This window comes from Lepidochelys olivacea (assembly GCF_965140295.1).
Source record: "Lepidochelys olivacea isolate rLepOli2 genome assembly, chromosome: 11".
Taxonomy (NCBI): domain Eukaryota; kingdom Metazoa; phylum Chordata; order Testudines; family Cheloniidae; genus Lepidochelys; species Lepidochelys olivacea.
In genome coordinates, this window is record NC_140421.1 from 73,460,854 (window position 1) to 73,472,856 (window position 12,003).

Consider the following 12,003-nt stretch of genomic DNA (forward strand, 5'->3'; position numbering starts at 1 on the left):
GGTTCTGGCTGCCAGTCCCTTGCCAGCCAGGGTCCTGGCCGCAGGCCCCACTCAGCCCGGGGCTGTCCTAGGTGAACAGAATCCCAGACCAGCAGCGGGCTGAGCAGGCCAGTGGCGCAAGATCAACATTTTAATTTAATTTTAAATGAAGCTTCTTAAACATTTTGAAAACCTTGTTTAGTTATATAATATATAGACTTATAGAGCGAGCCCTTCTAAAAAACATTAAAATGTAAGGGTGAACCCTTAAATTAAAGTAAATAAATGAAGACTTGGCACACCACTTCTGAAAGGCTGCCGAACCCTGGACTAAAGCATGTACACCAAGGAGGACTATAAGCCTTCCGTACAAATGCTCATATCAAAAATAACCTGAATTTTGGGTTTTAGCCCACGAAAGCTCATGCCCAAATAAATTTGTTAGTCTCTAAGGTGCCACAAGTACTCCTCATTCTTTTTTCATCAACATTGTTGCTTTATGCTGTTAAACAGATGGCAAGTCCCACCCCAACAGGTGGGTGAATTTCAGCAGCAGAGGAAGCAGTCCCATCTATACACACCCACAGTGTGGGTTACGTATCCGCTTGTGAAGCACCAGGGAATTCTGTCAAATGAACCATGTTCTATCCTGGAGACGGCAGACACGCTCGGGGAAGAGCAGTAGTATTAGAAGCAGGGCCGGCTCCAGGCACCAGCGTCCCAGGCCGGTGCTTGGGGCAGCACTGGGAAAGGGGTGGGAGTCCGTGTGCCGTCAGGGTGGCACTCATCTTTCCGCGGCAGCGGCAATTCAGTGGCGGCTTCACGCTGCAGGCTGTGCTGCGGCAGCAATTCGGTGGCAGCCCTACTCTGGAGGCTGCGCCATTGGTGGGAATTCGGTGGCAGCTTTACTCTTCTTGCTGCCACAGCGGCAATTCAGCAGCAGCTTCTGTCTTCAGACATCCTGCTTGGGGCGGCAAAAACGGTAGAGCCGGCCCTGATTAGAAGGGTGTAAATGATCAGCAATAATACCCAAGGGATAAAACATTGAGAAGCTCACTGAGTAGAGAATCTGTTACTTTATGACATGTTTTACTCCCTTCTTTTCTGTGCCATTGAGGAGAGGAGTAATTTGCCAGCACGGGAAGTCTCCATAATGCCATTTAAGAGGCAGAACAGCTGGAGAGGCAAACACAAGTAGATTGGTTTGCCAAATAAATCAGCTTAAAGTCTTTTCCTGCACAAATGAATTGGGCTCACTGGGTATTATGTGTCATATTAAATATCATAAAACATGCTTATTGGAAAAACAAATCCTCTGGTTTTCTTGAATCCATCTATCATGGCTGATCCTGGGGAAGGGGTTTTCTAAGGCTGTGGCAACACACAGCTTCAGAGACCACAAAGTGGTGGGGAAAGCAAATGGAGTGAAGAAACTACTGAATTGAACAAGTGTTTTAGAGGAAGCTTGTATCAGCAGATCAGCATCAGCACCAAACTCACCCAGCCCCAATGGCCTTTCCTGTTTTGCAACCTCCTTCCTGTTAAGGGAAAGGACAATTGGTGGAGAATGCACTGGACTGAGGCACAAATTCCATGCTCCGGTCCCAACTCTGTCACAGACACCTTGTGTGACTTGGCCACTTACTCTCTCTGCGCCTCAGTTCCCCATATGTAAAATGGAGATAATAAAGCTCCCTTTTCCCCCACCCTTTACCTGCCTTGTCTATTTAGACTGTGAGCTCTTCAGGGTAGGGCTCTCCCTTACTATGTGTTTATACAGCACCCTGCACCATCAGGCCCTGATCTGGATTGGGACCGCTAGCAGCTACTGCAATCAGGCAGTCCTCGGACTTACGACACAATTGGTTCCTGAGAACCGCATCGTAAGTTGAAAACATCGTAACTTGAATCCCATAGGAAAACTATAGGATCGAGCATTGTAAAGTCAGAACAGGATGTCAATTTACAAATAAGAGATCCAGATGATCTACTGTCAAACGCAAGAGCTGCAATAGCACTAAAACCTCCACTTCTAGGCTGGGTGAAACCTAGCTGTACACGGCAAGTGCACACACAAATGCTACATCATCACCTTATTCCCTTTTACTGGTTGAACACTGCAATTGACAAGAATTTTATTCTCCCAGGTGGGCCCTTCAGAAAAAGAGGAACTCATCATTTTACTCCTCTCTTCCTAGGCTCCTAAGGAAAGATCAGCAGCGTGCAATCTGGATGGACTTGTGAGCATATGCAACTGTATCAAATCAGCACCCATACCAGATTCAGGGCTGCTTGTCAGTGAGTCACTTAGCCCAGGCCCTGGGATTTCAAGATGGACAGAGCCATCACTTAGGTCAGGGCTGAGACAGAATCCAAAACTTATCAGTGGTGCATTTTAAACAAGTGAGATGTTATATGATTAAAATATGACCACATAGATCATTGCTGCTACCACTGTTATGCAATTGCAACAAATCTTGTACAAAATATGTCATCTAGGGTGTCAATGGAAAAGTTAGGGCTTACTGAATGTGATGATCCTATTTGTCTTCATGTATCATTTTTGTATCTGGAGTTATGAATATTGACTATGTACCTGTTGGTAATAGCTCAGCTTACCTGATCACTCTTGTTACAGTGTGTATGGTAACACCCATTGTTTCATGTTCTCCATGTATATAAAATCGCCCTACTGTATTTTCCACTGCATGCATCTGATGAAGTGAGCTGTAGCTCACGAAAGCTTATGCTCAAATAAATTTGTTAGTCTCTAAGGTGCCACAAGTACTCCTTGATTATGTACCTGTATTTCAAATGTGTTTGCTCCTGGGTAACACCCACAAGGTATTTACATCCAGTCTAGCCAGCACATTGGGTTGGAAATGTTTAAGTTGATGGGCCATGGAAGAAGCCTATCCCCACCTAATGAACTTTCCAGATGGACTTTCTAGCTAGAATATGGGTAATGGGCCTTGCTATGACACATTGAAGCATGCAAGGGCATGTGACTTGATCATGTGGTACTAAACGCCATCTTGTGTGCCTGTACTTTTCCACAAACTATGTTGAGGGCTTTTTTGAAACAATGAAGTTTCCCTCCACATGGCAGAAGCTATAAAAGGTCCTGGAAACATCTCCATTTTGCCTCCTTCCTGCTCAAACCTCTGGATTATGGGTTTATACCAATGGGAGCATTCTAACCAAGGGATGGAGGTCCTTCCAATGATTTGGAAGTAACCAGAGACTTAACAAGCCAGCAGTTTATTCCATCTCTGTTCCAAAGCTGATCTAAGAACTTTGCAATTACTGATTGTATTTGATTCCTTTAACCAATTTTAACTCTCATCTTTTTCTTTCTTTCCTTATATTTTAGATACTAAAGGATGGGCAACAGTGTGATTTTTGGGTAAGATCTAAGTTAGATATTGACCCGGGTGTGTGGCTAGTCCTTTAGGATCAGAAGAACGCTTTTGTTTGATGAAATTGGTTTTGAATAACCACTCATCTTTAGGTCTAGTGTCTGGGTGTTGAATCCAGGACTGGAATACCTAAGGAGGCTGTATTTCTGTCTTCTTGTTAGCCAGTGTGGTGAGACCGAAGTTTACTTTTGTTGCTGGTTCGGTACATCTTATGGAAGAATAACCACCAGTTTTGGGCTGGTCAGCAGCTTGTCCTGAATTTGGTATTCTCAGTTGTGACCCACTGAGGCACAGTGACAACAAGGAATGAGGAGGGTCAGATTTTTCATACTACAGCTTTGTTTTTCTCTCTACCAATCCGGAAAAATAAAGGGAAAGTTGCAGCAGACTTTATTTTGCTTGTATAAAGCGAATAGCTTGCATACTTGAGAATGAGCACTTAAGAGGCATCCATTCAACAGAAACGATCCTGTTTTTACATTTAAATGCAACTTTAAAATACTAATTAAATTCTGTTATTCACAATTCCCTTTTTACAGTTATATTTATATATTTACAGTTGTATTTCTTTGCTTATCAGTCAGGCAAAGCTTTTGACACGGTCTCCCATAGTATTCTTGTCAGCAAGTTAAGGAAGTATGGGCTGGATGAATGCACTATAAGGTGGGTAGAAAGCTGGCTAAATTGTTGGGCTCAACGGGTAGTGATCAATGGCTCCATGTCTAGTTGGCAGCCGGTATCAAGTGGAGTGCCCCAAGGGTCGGTCCTGGGGCCGGTTTTATTCAATATCTTCATAAATGATCTGGAGGATGGTGTGGATTGCACTCTCAGCAAATTTGCGGATGATACTAAACTGGGAGAAGTGGTAGATACGCTGGAGGGGAGGGATAGGATACAGAAGGACCTAGACCAATTGGAAGATTGGGCCAAAAGGAATCTGATGAGGTTCAATAAGGATAAGTGCAGGGTCCTGCACTTAGGACGGAAGAACCCAATGCACAGCTACAGACTAGGGACCGAATGGCTAGGCAGCAGTTCTGCAGAAAAGGACCTAGGGGTGACAGTGGACGAGAAGCTGGATATGAGTCAGCAGTGTGCCCTTGTTGCCAAGAAGGCCAATGGCATTTTGGGATGTATAAGTAGGGCCATAGCGAGCAGATCGAGGGACGTGATCGTTCCCCTCTATTCGACATTGGTGAGGCCTCATCTGGAGTACTGTGTCCAGTTTTGGGCCCCACACTTCAAGAAGGATGTGGATAAATTGGAGAGAGTCCAGCGAAGGGCAACAAAAATGATTAGGGGACTGGAACACATGAGTTATGAGGAGAGGCTGAGGGAGCTGGGATTGTTTAGCCTGCAGAAGAGAAGAATGAGGGGGGATTTGATAGCTGCTTTCAACTACCTGAAAGGGGGTTCCAAAGAGGATGGCTCTAGACTGTTCTCAATGGTAGCATATGACAGAACGAGGAGTAATGGTCTCAAGTTGCAGTGGGGGAGGTTTAGATTGGATATTAGGAAAAACTTTTTCACTAAGAGGGTGGTGAAACACTGGAATGCGTTACCTAGGGAGGTGGTAGAATCTCCTTCCTTAGAGGTTTTTAAGGTCAGGCTTGACAAAGCCCTGGCTGGGATGATTTAACTGGGAATTGGTCCTGCTTTGAGCAGGGGGTTGGACTAGATGACCTTCTGGGGTCCCTTCCAACCCTGATATTCTATGATTCTATGTCATTTTCCATTTGGCAAGGTCTGACTTCTAACCACTCCCATACCAAACACATTAGAAATGAACTGAAATGCATGGGCATAGTTTGGGGGGCAGAGGGCATTGTCCCCTGAAACTGCAAGCCTTGGGCAGGTGTAGAATTTGCCCCTCCCCCCACATGCAGCCCCATTGGTCTGACTGGAGCTGCCCCCTCCCCCAAAATGTAGAAGTCAAATTACACCTAATGCAATGGTCTTCTTTTTGTGTGGTTTAACTTTTATTTACATAACACTTTGCCCTATTGATCTCTCATATTTTTGACTCCAGCATAAATCAAAGACATCAGAAAAGCTCTAAAAATACCAGTGCATTAGTTCTGTTGCTGAAGAAGCTGCAGAGGGGGCAGAAGAGATTAGTGCGTCTCCAGAGGCCGCAGTATACATAATGTCTATTCTTTAATAAAACGTTTTGAAGAGTGGTGGATAATAAAAATGAATTCTCTGGAACCTGCACAGTTGTCCACAATCAGGTTGTTTAAGTTCTAAAATAAATTTATTAGGCCTCAAATCTGACCTAAAAGCCTTTGCTTTGACAAAATTGTTGGAGAAATTTTTCCAAAATGAGATTTTTTCCCCTCCCAGCTCTTTCAGTGTCACTTTGCTACCACAGTTGAGTTTTCCCCTTGTACGTACCAGAAAAGGGCTAAGATTATGTCCATCTTGAAGCAAACACTTGCAAAGGCTCTGATACAGCAAGCAGCTTGCTAAAATGGTTAGGGTTTTCTTTTTTGGGGGGGTGGGGAATGATGAATGTCTACAGACACCACCAAACTGTTTGCTACAGCTGAGACAAGGTGGCCTTTGTCTCTAAGTAGGGTTGCCAGGTGTCCAGTTTTTTACCTCAATGCCTGGTCGAAAAGGGACCCTGGCAGCTCCAGTCAGCACCACTGACCGGGCTGTTAAAAGTCCGGTCGGTAGCGCAGCAGGACAGGCACCTGCGGGAAGCTGCTGGCATATCCCTCTGGCTCCTAGGCACAGGGGCGGCCACAGGAGCGCTGCGTGCTGCCTCTGCTCTGAGTGCCAGCTCTGCAGCTCCCATTGGCTGGGAACTGCGGCCAATGGGAACTGCGGGGGCAGTGCCTAGAAGCAGGGGCAGCTCACGGAGCTACGTGGCCATCCCTGCGCCTAGGAGCCAGAGGACATGTGCCGCTTCCAGGAGCTGCCTGAGGTAAGCGCTACCTGGAGCCTGCACCCTGAACCTCCTTCCGCACCCTAACCCATTGCCCCAGCACTGAGCCCCCTCCTGCACTCCAAACCCCTGGGCCCCTGCCCCAACCCAAAGCCTGCACAGCCTCCCCCCTCCCCCCACAGTACCCCAACCCTTTGCCCCAGCCCAGTGAAAATGAGTGATTGAGCGAGGGTGCAGGGAGAGCGAGCGACGGAGGGAGGGAGGAAGGATGGAGAGAGCATGGGGTGGGGCCTCGGGGCATGGGTGGGGCATTGGAATTCAGTTTTCTGCAAATAGAAATTTGGCAACTCTAGTTCTAAGACATGTAGGACAGGCTTGGTAATGGACTTCTTATAGAAGGCAGTAACCTGTTATGGGGTGAAGAGCAAAGGGTCTGAGCCAATGCCAACAGAGGTGATGGTTGTATAGTTGGTGGCAAATGCTCAGAGTGGGGCCTGTTCCAGCTACACCCTGAGCAGAGAATTAAACTATTACAATAATTAACTGCAGTGGGCTGTGAACTCCTCATACTCTGTAGTCAGATGGGAACTCTCAGGAGACCTGCATGTCCATGAGAGAGCCAGGAAGATGGGAGCTCCTGGGTAAGGCTTGTCAGAGCTACCATTCTTCTAGCAATGGAGGGCTGAATGGAACCATTAGTGCTGTTCCTTAGTCAGCCAGACACAAAACACTTCTAATCCTCTGCCTTGCTCTTCCAGCTCCCATCGGAGGATCCCAAAGTGCTTTCTCAGCATGAAAGTGTTAAGCCACAATGGCCCCGTGAGCTATGCAGAAGCCACATTTTACAGGTGGAAGAATAAAGGCAGAGACCTCAAGGCCAAAGTCTTCATAAGAGCATCTGTTTTGACACACCTAGGGCTTTCAGAGAGGCTGAGAATCCACGACTCCAATAAGAGGGGACGAAACCCTGGGTGTGCAGCTGCCAAAAATGAAGGCACCCCAAATGAGTGGATCTTGGACACACAGCAGGTCAGTGGCAGCAGAAGTAGGACTAGAGCTCAGCTCTCCCCCAACTTCAAGTCCATGACCCCTCCCAGCAAGCATGACCACCCCCAGAATGTCCCGAGCACCTCCCTGAACCCACAAACCAGACCTGCTGTTCTCAGGTCTGAACCACAGTCAATTCAAAAGTCTTGCTAATGCAGCATTACGGCAGAACACACAAGGGTAGCACATCATAGTGCCTCACACAGTGGGGCACAGATGCTGCAAGAACAGTGTCTCTGCCCACAGGAAGACCAAACATAGACAGTGACTCTGTTCTCCCATCCCAGCCTCTCTCTGAAGCAAAACACATCAAAGGCTGATCTGACTGTACAGCAGCCCAGATCAATTATCTCATCACTATGAAATAAGTCATGAGGGAGGGAGCATAGAACAAGTCCCACCCTTACAGAGCTCAAATGCAGAGATTTTCTGCGGCCTTATGTAACAGAAATATTTAAAACGGACATGATTGTACTGAATAAAATAGTCCAATCGACAACATCTTGTTATAGCTAGGTACCTACAGTGTGCCCATCACCTTAATGTGTGTGTGCTGTCCAGAGCTGTCTATCACAGACACGCACATAATTGTGCTTTTCTCTCCTACCCCACTCCAAAGGTTTGGAAAACTAAACAGAAGCATCAAGATTTACATTTCATTTTGTGCCTAATTCGATGAAAAGTACTAGAGCTCCCACAATGTTGTAATGGTTCCAAAGCTACAGAATACACCCGCCCATGACCTACGTCTTTCTTTCAGTTCTCCTTGTGGAAGTCTGCAGGTTTCTGTGATGGGGAAGCAGGATGTAATTTGTCTTGAATCAGGCCCTTTACAATACCATGGTATTTCAGCCAAGCCCAGGCCAGCCAAAACAAACCCCAGGACCAGTGCTAGATGAAAAAAAATCTTTTTTTCCCTTATAGGAAATTTTGACTCTTCATTGAAAACCCAAAACTGAAATGTTGTTTGACTTATAGCTGAATTGGATTTTACATTGCAGATTTTACATTGAAAATGGACACCAAAACAATTTCCAGACAGAAACAGTGACTTGTTTTTTAGAGTAGCAGCCGTGTTAGTCTGTATTCGCAAAAAGAAAAGGAGGACTTGTGGCACCTTAGAGACTAACCAATTTATTAGAGCATAAGCTTTCGTGAGCTACAGCTCACTTCCTCAGATGCATATCGTGGAAACTGCAGCAGGCTTTATATATACACAGAGAATATGAAACAATACCTATTCCCACCCCACTGTCCTGCTGGTAATAGCTTATCTAAAGTGATTTCCAGCACAAATCCAGGTTTTCTCACCCTCCACCCCCCCACACAAATTCACTCTCCTGCTGGTGATAGCCCATCCAAAGTGACAACTCTTTACACAATGTGCATGACAATCAAGCTGGGCTATTTCCTGCAGGAAATAGCCCAGCTTGATTGTCATGCACATTGTGTAAAGAGTTGTCACTTTGGATGGGCTATCACCAGCAGGAGAGTGAATTTGTGTGGGGGGGTGGAGGGTGAGAAAACCTGGATTTGTGCTGGAAATCACTTTAGATAAGCTATTACCAGCAGGACAGTGGGGTGGGAATAGGTATTGTTTCATATTCTCTGTGTATATATAAAGCCTGCTGCAGTTTCCACGATATGCATCTGAGGAAGTGAGCTGTAGCTCACGAAAGCTTATGCTCTAATAAATTGGTTAGTCTCTAAGGTGCCACAAGTCCTCCTTTTCTTTTTGTTTTTTAGAGTGTCCCTACATTTGCTAAATACTACCCTATCTCAATCCCTCTGTCCTCTGGGTAGAACTACTAAGGCCTTGTCTACACCATGAAATTAGGTTGAATTTACGGAAGTCGGTTTTGTAGAAAGCGTTTTTATACAGTCGATTGTGTGTCCCCCCACACAAATGCTCTAAGTGCATGTAGTCGGCGGAGTGTGCCCACAGTAGTGAGGCAACCATTAACTTCTGGAGCGTTGCACTGTGGGTAGCTATCCCACAGTTCCCGCAGTCTCTGCCGCCCATTTGAATTCTGGGTAGAAATCCCAATGCCTGATGGGGCTAAAACATTGTCGCGGGTGGTTCTCGGTACATATCGTCAGGCCCCCCTTCCCTCACTCCCTCCGTGAAAGCAATGGCAGACAATCGTTTCGCGCCTTTTTTCCTAGGTTACCAGTGCGGACGCCATACCATGGGAAGCATGGAGCCCGCTCAGCTCACCGTATATCTCCTGGATGCTGGCAGACGCGCTACTGCATTGCTACACAGCAGCAGCTTATTGCCTTTTGGCAGCAGACAGTGCAGTATGACTGGTAGCCGTCATCGATGAGGTCGGGGTGCCTGGGCAAACATGGGAGTGACTCAGCCAGGTCATTTCCCTTTTAAGTTTAGTCTCATGCTGATTCAGTCCTACCGGCAGTCAGGAGAAGACTATGGCCAGCAGTCATACTGCACCGTCTTCTGCCGAGCACCCAGGAGATGACGATAGCTAGCGGTCATACTGCACAGTCCGCTGCCAGCAAGTTGTATAAAGATAGATGAAGTGGATCAAAACAAGAAATAGACCAGATTTGTTTTGTATTCATTTTCTCCTCTCTCCCTCCATGAAATCAATGGCCTGCTAAACCCAGTTTTGAGTTCTATCCTTGAGGTTTTGAGTTCTATCCTTGAGGGGGCCATTCCGGTTCTTGCAAAGCCACCCCCTTTGTTGATTTTAATTCCCTGTAAGCCAACCCTGTAAGCCATGTTGTCAGTTGCCCCTCCCTCCGTCAGAGCAACGGCAAACAATCATTTTGCGCCCTTTTCCCTGGATTGCCCGAGCAGACGCCATAGCACAGCAAGCATGGAGCCCGTTCAGCTCACCGCAGCAGTTATGACCATTGAATCATAGAATATCAGGGTTGGAAGGGACCTCAGGAGGTCATCTAGTCCAACCCCCTGCTCAAAGCAGGACCGATCCCCGACTAAATCATCCCAGCCAGGGCTTTGTCAAGCCTGACCTTAAAAACTTCTAGGGAAGGAGATTCCACCACCACCTCCCTAGGTAACGCATTCCAGTGTTTCACCACCCTCCTAGTGAAAAAGTTTTTCCTAATATCCAACCTAAACCTCCCCCGCTGCAACTTGAGACCATTACTCCTTGTTCTGTCATCTGCTACCACTGAGAACAGTCTACAGCCATCCTCTTTGGAACCCCCTTTCAGGTAGTTGAAAGCAGCTATCAAATCCCCCCTCATTCTTCTCTTCTGAAGACTAAACATCCCCAGTTCCCTCAGCATCTCCTCATAAGTCATGTGTTCCAGTCCCCTAATCATTTTTGTTGCCCTCTGCTGGACGTTTTCCAATTTTTCCACATCCTTCTTGTAGTGTGCGGCCCAAAACTGGACACAGTACTGCAGATGAGGCCTCACCAATGTCGAACAGAGGGGAACGATCACATCCCTCGATCTGCTGGCTATGCCCCTACTTATACATTCCAAAATGCCATTGGCCTTCTTGGCAACAAGGGCACACTGCTGACTCATATCCAGCTTCTCATCCACTGTAACCTCTAGGTCCTTTTCTGCAGAACTGCTGCCTAGCCATTCGGTCCCTAGTCTGTAGCGGTGTATTGGATTCTTCCGTCCTAACTGCAGGACTCTGCACTTGTCCTTGTTGACCCTTATCAGATTGTTGACCCTCAATGCCCTTCTTTTGGCCCAATCCTCCAATTTGTCTAGGTCCCTCTGTATCCTATACCTACCCTCCAGCGTATCTACCTCTCTTCCCAGTTTAGTGTCATCTGCAAACTTGCTGAGGGTGCAATCCACACCATCCTCCAGATCATTTATGAAGATATTGAACAAAACCGGCCCCAGGACCGACCCCTGGGGCACTCCACTTGATACCGGCTGCCAGCTAGACATGGAGCCATTAATCACTACCCGTTGAGCCCGACAATCTAGCCAGCTTTCTATCCACCTTATAGTCCATTCATCCAGCCCATACTTCTTTAACTTGCTGGCAAGAATACTTTGGGAGACCGTGTCAAAAGCTTTGCTAAAGTCAAGGAACAACATGTCCACCGCTTTCCCCTCATCCACAGAGCCAGTTATCTTGTCATAGAAGGCAATTAGATTAGTCAGGCATGACTTGCCCTTGGTGAATCCATGCTGACTGTTCCTGATCACTTTCCTCTCCTCTAAGTGCTTCAGAATTGATTCCTTGAGGACCTGCTCCATGATTTTTCCAGGGACTGAGGTGAAGCAGACTGGCCTGTAGTTCCCAGGATCCTCCTTCTTCCCTTTTTTAAAGATGGGCACTACATTAGCCTTTTTCTAGTCATCTGGGACTCCCCCGATCACCATGAATTTTCAAAGATAATGGCCAATGACTCTGCAATCACATCTGCCAACTCCTTTAGCACTCTCGGATGCAGCGCATCTGGTCCCATGGACTTGTGCTTGTCCAGCTTTTATTAAATAGTCCCGAACCACTTCTTCTCCACAGAGGGCTGGTCACTTTCTCCCCATGCTGTGCTGCCCAGTGCAGTAGTCTGGGAGCTGACCTTGTTCATGAAGGAGGCGGCAAAAAAAGCATTGAGTACATTAGATTTTCCACATCCTCTGTCACTAGGTTGCCTCCCTCATTCAGTAAGGGGCCCACACTTTCCTTGACTTTCTTCTTGTTGC